This window comes from Phaseolus vulgaris, chromosome 9 (genome assembly GCF_000499845.2).
Source record: "Phaseolus vulgaris cultivar G19833 chromosome 9, P. vulgaris v2.0, whole genome shotgun sequence".
Classification (NCBI taxonomy): Eukaryota; Viridiplantae; Streptophyta; class Magnoliopsida; order Fabales; family Fabaceae; genus Phaseolus; species Phaseolus vulgaris.
In genome coordinates, this window is record NC_023751.2 from 10884013 (window position 1) to 10891661 (window position 7649).

Consider the following 7649-nt stretch of genomic DNA (forward strand, 5'->3'; position numbering starts at 1 on the left):
AGAAAATATTTCAATTATATTTTATTATATAAGTAAAATAATGCAAGCTTAAATATATGAATATAGATCATACAACTTTATAATTGCACTTAACCATATTAATTCAAAATAAATAATTAGTAAAAAATTTGTTAATAAAAGTATTTTTGATAAATAAGTATAGGTTATATGACAAATTTACAAATGTAAACAAGTATTTTTATTTGTGCGACGCACAATATTTTTTAGAATGAAAAATAATGATTACTAATAAAAATAGTTTTTATATCACTTAAAAAAATTAATAACGTGTATTATTTTTTATTTCAATCATAATAATAATGATAACAACAGCAATTAAAAAAAAGTAATACACTGTAAAATGATCTATAATAGTATTTATTACTATTCAAATTTTATTTCCAAAATCATTTAACTTAATGCAATATATTGAGCTTTGAATAGACTGAACAAATAAATTAACTGTCTAACAATATTATTGTGCATTAGTTGTAATAAATAATTTAACTTCCCTAATAATGTGAATAATAACAAATAATATAGAAAGAATAATGTCGCCGGTAGTGATTGAAAATGTTTTATCTTAACAATGTCTAGTTAACAAATATTTACTTTGATCAAAAGTAAATGTAAATTTTGATTATTTGTATCCAAGAAATTATGAATAACTTCAAAATCATTGTGAAATTCATCAAATTGTATTTCATTGAATAAGTAATTACGAAGTTAAGTATAATAAATAAAAAATAAATATATTATAATTACAATATACCTAATATATGTGATTGAATGTTATATGTCTTTGATTTTAAAGAATTTGAAATATTTGTTATACATCGCGTTTTTAGATATGTTAGTTATCTTTATTTTAAATTAAAATAAGTATTTGTTATCATTTTCTACAAATAATAGCATTTAGTTGATCATGTGAAAATTAGTTGCAAAAGATAAATTCAAACTTTGGAAAGCAATGGACCTTAATTCTTGATTCTTGAAAAACACAAAGATATTGTGTACCGGTCTGCACCGAACAATCAAAGGCTGCACATTAAATGACTTAATTAAATAATGAACATGGTTACACGTGGTGGAAAATAAACGGTTACAACTTTCGTTGAATAAGTCAAACACATTTTGTAGAGCACTCCCTAGATATCAGGAAGCCACCAGGCACGACCCAGAGACCACTAAGCATGTCTTTAGCAATTGGTTACTTGGCCCACAGAGCTAAGGCCCAAGTCAACTTACTAAAAGAACTTTTGAGAGGGGGGAAAGGTACGTTTTCATACTATCAAAGAATCTCATTGAGCACTAGCGCTGACTTGAGCGTCAGAGTGCAATCGCAGGTACCCTCGCCGACCGATCGAAGCACGCGAAAAGGAAGAGAGAGTTGAAGAATTGGAAAGCTAAAGACACGGCAACCATTGTGTATCGACGTGGATCAATATTACTCAGCCCCTGACATCCATACAGGTACATATTGAAAATTGTCTTATTTGAAATTTGAAAGAAAGAACTAAATTCATTATTGGGATAAATATATTTTCATAATTTTTTTTCCTATGTAATATCAGTAACCATAAATAATATTTTCGTCCAAATCATTAACTTGCAACCTTGTCTCATTACAAATATCATTTGCTTGATTAATATTTTTTAAAAACATGATAGGTACACAAACTTTCAACTTTAGATGATGATTTGGTATCCTTAAACATTTAATTTCATTTAAGAATTTCGATGGACCTTAAATTTTCCAATCTTCATCCGATTGGCAAAGCGTATTTGAACTTAAACAACAAAATAATTGACCACTTATTAAAGATAAAATGACATCATTAACTTGTTCCACAAATTTAATTGTGGGACAAAACATTGTTTCATAATCAATTTTTTTAGAAGACACCATATTATACAAAAGTCAAGGATAGACAAACTCAACCAGTGATAATAAAGGTGATTCACTATTTTCAAGTAAAAGATTTTGTGGTATATCGACAATGTCCTCACCATTTTCATCCACCTTCAATTTTTAGATTCCAATAAGGAAATTTTTTTTATATCTAATTCACTTTCACTACATTTGGATGTATTTAATTTCATATTTTATGAAAGTTTTAAGACTTTGCCACATTAATAAATTTAATACTTGACATATTGAACTCCATTTTTTTATAAAACTCCATCTAACAATAACTTCAAAGTATAATTCAAAACTACATTTGATTTGGACATTGTATCCATCACCAATAACATAACAAATAACCTTAAGAGTTGTTTTTCATAAGCAAATTGACTTGCTTATTTTATCGCATGAATGAATTTCTTACCATTCATCAATAGTTCCAAAGCATAAGCATAAGAAGCCTATTTGTATGTTTCAAAAATTTATCCATTAACCATTTTGATGTTATCATGATAAATACAACACTTTTAAATTATCAATAATATTTTTATATAATGCGGCTTCATATATCCACGAGGAACATAAAGTAAGTTTATCAATGTTGTAATCTTGCTTCCTTAATTTCTCAATCTCTTCATTGAAACATTGAGAGAAACTTGTTTGAAAAATTAGAACAAGTCAAATTTCTTATTTCATCATAAATTTTATTAACCTCAAATCAAGCTAAAAACATTTTATTAATGTCTCTGTATTAGTTGAGGAGTCAAACTACATTTTTAACCGATCAGATTTTCAAATAGAGTAAATTCGTCTTAGGTGTTGAATCAGATGTTAGTATCTGGTAGGACTTAATACGAGTCTTCTGGAAGACGTTGTTTTATTTGTTGAATATCCTGGATATGTAGATCCATGTGGGATCTATGTGATTGTTTTATGTTTGAATTTGAAGAATATTTAATAATTGAAAAATTGATCAATGTAATTTGGTTTGCTCTTTTGATTGAATTGTGTATATTATAAGATTTATTTTCACTAGCTTATTTTCTGATTGGTGTATTGATCATTTGGTTTGTATGGGAATGGTCACATGATGTATTCTTTGTAGATGTAGGCTTGAGTGTCTTAAGTGATTCTCTTTGGGTTCAGTTAGGAGTATTCTGTATAGACATATTTGGAAATATGTTTATTGAGGAAAGTTAAAAGTTGTGTTTATGTATAAGGATTGGACCACTCCTCAAGTGGTTCATATTTAATTCATTTTTTATTGTCGATAAAATAAACTAACTTACCCTTACTTTTTCTTGTTGTGTTTAAAGTATGATGATTGTATTATATACACAAACAAATGATCATAAAGATCCATTAGAATCGATAAGACTTTATAATTTTATTTTGAGCTATGAATTATAAATATTTATATTTCTAATTCTAATAATATATTATGAATGTTTTGAAAAAAAAATTCTAAATTTATATAAAAATAGATAACACTTTAGATATATAGTTAGATATATTTTGGATGTTACAAATAGTAAAGATTATATCAATTTTATCATCGCATTTAAACTTCCTGTCAACATGGAAAGTGTTAATCTTTATTTTTCAAAAAAACAATAAATAAATAAGAAAGTATATAAAACATATAAGAAAATATTTGAATGATGTACTATTATATAATTAACAATAATATAAGTTTATATATATATATATATAATATAAAACTTTACAGCTGCAGTTAAACATCTGAATTCAAATAATTAATAACAAATTTGTTTAATCAAAAATATTTTTGAGAAACAAGTATGAGTTATATGATAAATTTATAAATATAAAATATATAAAAATACAACCTGGGTAGTTATAAATTTATGAATAATTTGCTTTTAGACCAAGAAACACTTAGAAATACTGTGCTGAGATAAAATTAAAAAAAATGAGACAATAAAGTATTACAATCATGAAAAACAAAAATCGTTATTGATGAGGAACTTTCTTCTTAAATGAAGAAAGATAGGAGAGGAAAGTGTATAATCGATTACGATTATATTTTAATATAATCTTATTTAGAATTTGATTATAATAAAATACATAATTTAAATAATAAATAATATATATTTTTAATTCAAAATTTGATATTATATATATTTATTTATTTCTATATAAATTTATATATATTTTTATTACATCAATTTCCAGTTGTCTCTCCCCTTTTTTTCACTATTTTTTTTTAATTCAAATAACCTTTTTTATTTTCCTTTTCTCTTTTTTTTCTTTCATTTTCCACCCTCCTTACAATCCAACAGATAATGTTTTCTAATTACATAAAAAAAAATACATATTTCTATAATATATTAAATGACAATTTTTTTTGTTTTACATTTAAATATTATAATAATAATAATAATAGTAAATATACAATAAAAAATATTATAAGTCTCTATTTTCTTCCCTTTTTTCTTAAGCTAAATATTTTTCATTTTTACCTTTCTTTTAAATGTTTTTCTTCCTTGATTTATCCTTTACTTCCTCTGTATTTGTTTATTAGGGACAATGATGATAAAATATTTGATATATCATGACCAGTTCAATGTTGTGTCACATTCTGATCCTTAGAAAAAAACACATTTTCCTTTGATCCTAAAACTGTCCACATACATTGAACCTAAGAAACCCTGTTTTCCTTCTAGAAGTTACGGGACCCTCCATCAAACAAACACCAATTGAAAGTTGAATTGAAGGTTAACCACTATAAATGAAATATGTTCAAAATATGGCTGTTTAAACTTTTAAAATTCCAATTCAATGTTATTTTTGTTATATTTTTTAGATTCCTAATTCTTTATCATCCAATATGTAAGGAGAATAGACCATTAATTTGTTCTTCATTAATTTGTTCTATAGATTATTTATGTGATTTATTTATTTTAATTTCTATTTAAGATAGAGAATATTATATTAGGATGAAATTGGTGGTTTATTCACACAAAAATAAAAACGGTGAAGTAGTTTTTTAAACTATTACCAAGAGAATCATGCATAAATTCAATCAAATAACTTTATAACATTAATCATTTGGTAAAACGGTTTGGTCCAAACAATTTAAAATCTTTATAAAATTCTATATTCATGTTGTTCCCGTATGCCAATACAGTCTCACATCGCTCAGGAATTGAGGCCAATAACAGTTTATATATTTCCTCCTCCCTTCATTTTTAGAGGCGCCTTTTAAGGGCAAAACCGTGACGAAGCACCGACCTCCAAAGCGGACAATATCTCAGATGCGGTGATTGATCCTAGTGATGCTGCCCAATGACTTGAGGTCGGAACACATGTATAATTCATTTTAAAAAACTAAATTATTTATGAAAACCTTTTGGTTTTTCTATATCTCTAATAGTAAACCTTTTTTTATAAAGAATTTGGAAGGTTGAGAATTAGGAAATGTGTAAAATTTAAATTAAATATATTAACTTTTGGTTTAACATAAACATAGTTAGAATTGTTTCCAAATTATCCTGTATTTTTTAACCTCTCGAGTTCTCTTACTTACCTCTGTTAGATTTCTTTGAATAACAGATTAAAATTTAGAGTCAATGAAGAATTGGCATAACCATCTTTGTGTCTCTTGCAAATAGTCAAATATCGCCAGCTCTTGTCTTTTTTATTGTTGTGTAGCATTTACATGTTATTTTTGACCTTTTTTATATGATGTAATTTTGATGCTAAATTACATAAATGGATGAATTTTAAAAGAATTATATAATTGGATAGGTATATTTTTAAATGAACAAGTCCTACTTAAGCTCTAGTGCAATTTTGTAAAAAAAAAATCTGATTTTCGCTAAAGTCGTAGTATCAAACATGTTTTTTTTTTTTTTTTTTTCAAATTTATGTGAAGTCATGTTTGATAGTACGTTTTTTTTAAGTTGTGCTTCTTAGCATGATTTCTAATGTTTTGTTTTTTTTTTAATTTTCTTATTCTTTATTTTTTTTATGTTTTTCAATTTTTATAAATTTAAATGATGTAATTATTTACTTATTTTTATGTTAATTGAATATATTTTGGATAACTTAAAATATTAATGTAGTTAAATATATTTAAAGTATTTTTTTCTAAAAAATAATTAAATATTTAGTTAGCTTTATTAATTAATGAAATTATTTATGTGAATTAAATATAATTTCAGTAACATATATTTTAATGATATTGTTTTAAATTTTTAAAATTAAATTCACACCAAAAAATTATTACACTTACTACCAAACACTACTTCAAATAAATCATAAAAGAATTACACAATTAATAAAAACATGTTTGGTAGTATAACTCCATAACAAAAATTGAAAAAAAAAATGAGACCATTTTTTTTTATAATTTGAATTGAACTTGTAGTAAGTACGACTTTTCATTTTAAAGTAATTTTTGCAAGGACAACTTTCCCAATTATATAATTCTTATAAAATTTATTCATTTATATGATGTAGTATCAAAATTACACCACTTATGAAAAAAAAAAAAAACCCCGTCTATTTTCAATTAACTTAACATTGTTTTTGTTCTTTTGTATACATTTATACTTTAGTTTGATTATTGATTCGAAGATGCTGTTGATGTATTTGTTGGGTATATACAGAGAAAAAATGATTAATATATAGTGCCGAAAGGTGTGGTTATGAAATATTGAAATGAAAAGTGGTATTCCACCAACCTCGAGTGAGGACTAAAACCCACCAACTCCTTTTGCTTTGAAATGAAGATTCTGTGGATGACACCCACTGCAGAATGAAGACTACTTTAGTCATCCTTTAGCTCAATGAAACAGATAGTTTAACGCTTTCTTTCCACGAGGAGGAAAATAAATATGAAAGAAAGAAAATAAGATAGCTTTTCGGAGAAAAATATACCAATACTTCTAGATATCCAGAAATTTAGTTTTTATATTAAATTATTCACTTTAGTAATTTCTTCTCCTGAAAGGATTTTTTTTAAAAAAAAAAATTCATCGTTTTCTTAGTTTTGGCAGAATTAAATAATAATTTTTTCATCTATGAAATGATATAAATATAAAACTTTTACAGGAAAATTAATATCAATTTTTTTTATTATAACTTTATTAACTTTTTATTTTACATTTTTTTTTAGTTGGGATGTTGGTATATATTTACCATATGCTTAGTTCTCTTCATTTTTATTTTACTTTTTTGTTTTTTATATTATTTTTTTTAATATAGTATCATAACCATTTTGAGTATATTATAAAAAAAAATTAAGTTTTTTTAATTATAGGATCACGTATGGACAGAAGATTATAATGTAAACCTTAATTTTTTTTATAAAATAAAGTTAGTATATTAAATACATTTCTATTAAATTAATTTGTTATCTTTATTTATTTTTTAAAAGTTAGAGGAGGATGCATAATTTTAACTTCCATTGACTTGTTTGTTATTTAATAAAAAAATTATAAAAGACCAGTATAATCTAAAACGAAATTCACATCCTACTGTTCGCTCCATGTGCGGGGTGTTTGGAAAAGTTTTTTTTGTCCCTAATTTCAGTTTTTTAACCAGTGTCATAAAAATATTATATTTAATTTTAGAAAGAGAAAAAGAAATTAAATGATTGAAATCAAAATAATTTATTTTTACAGGCACCAGGTTTTTTGTTTTTTGAAAAAATAGTTATTTTGTGAATTAAAAAATCATAGTGTATATTTAATTATGAAAATACTTGAGTTTTATC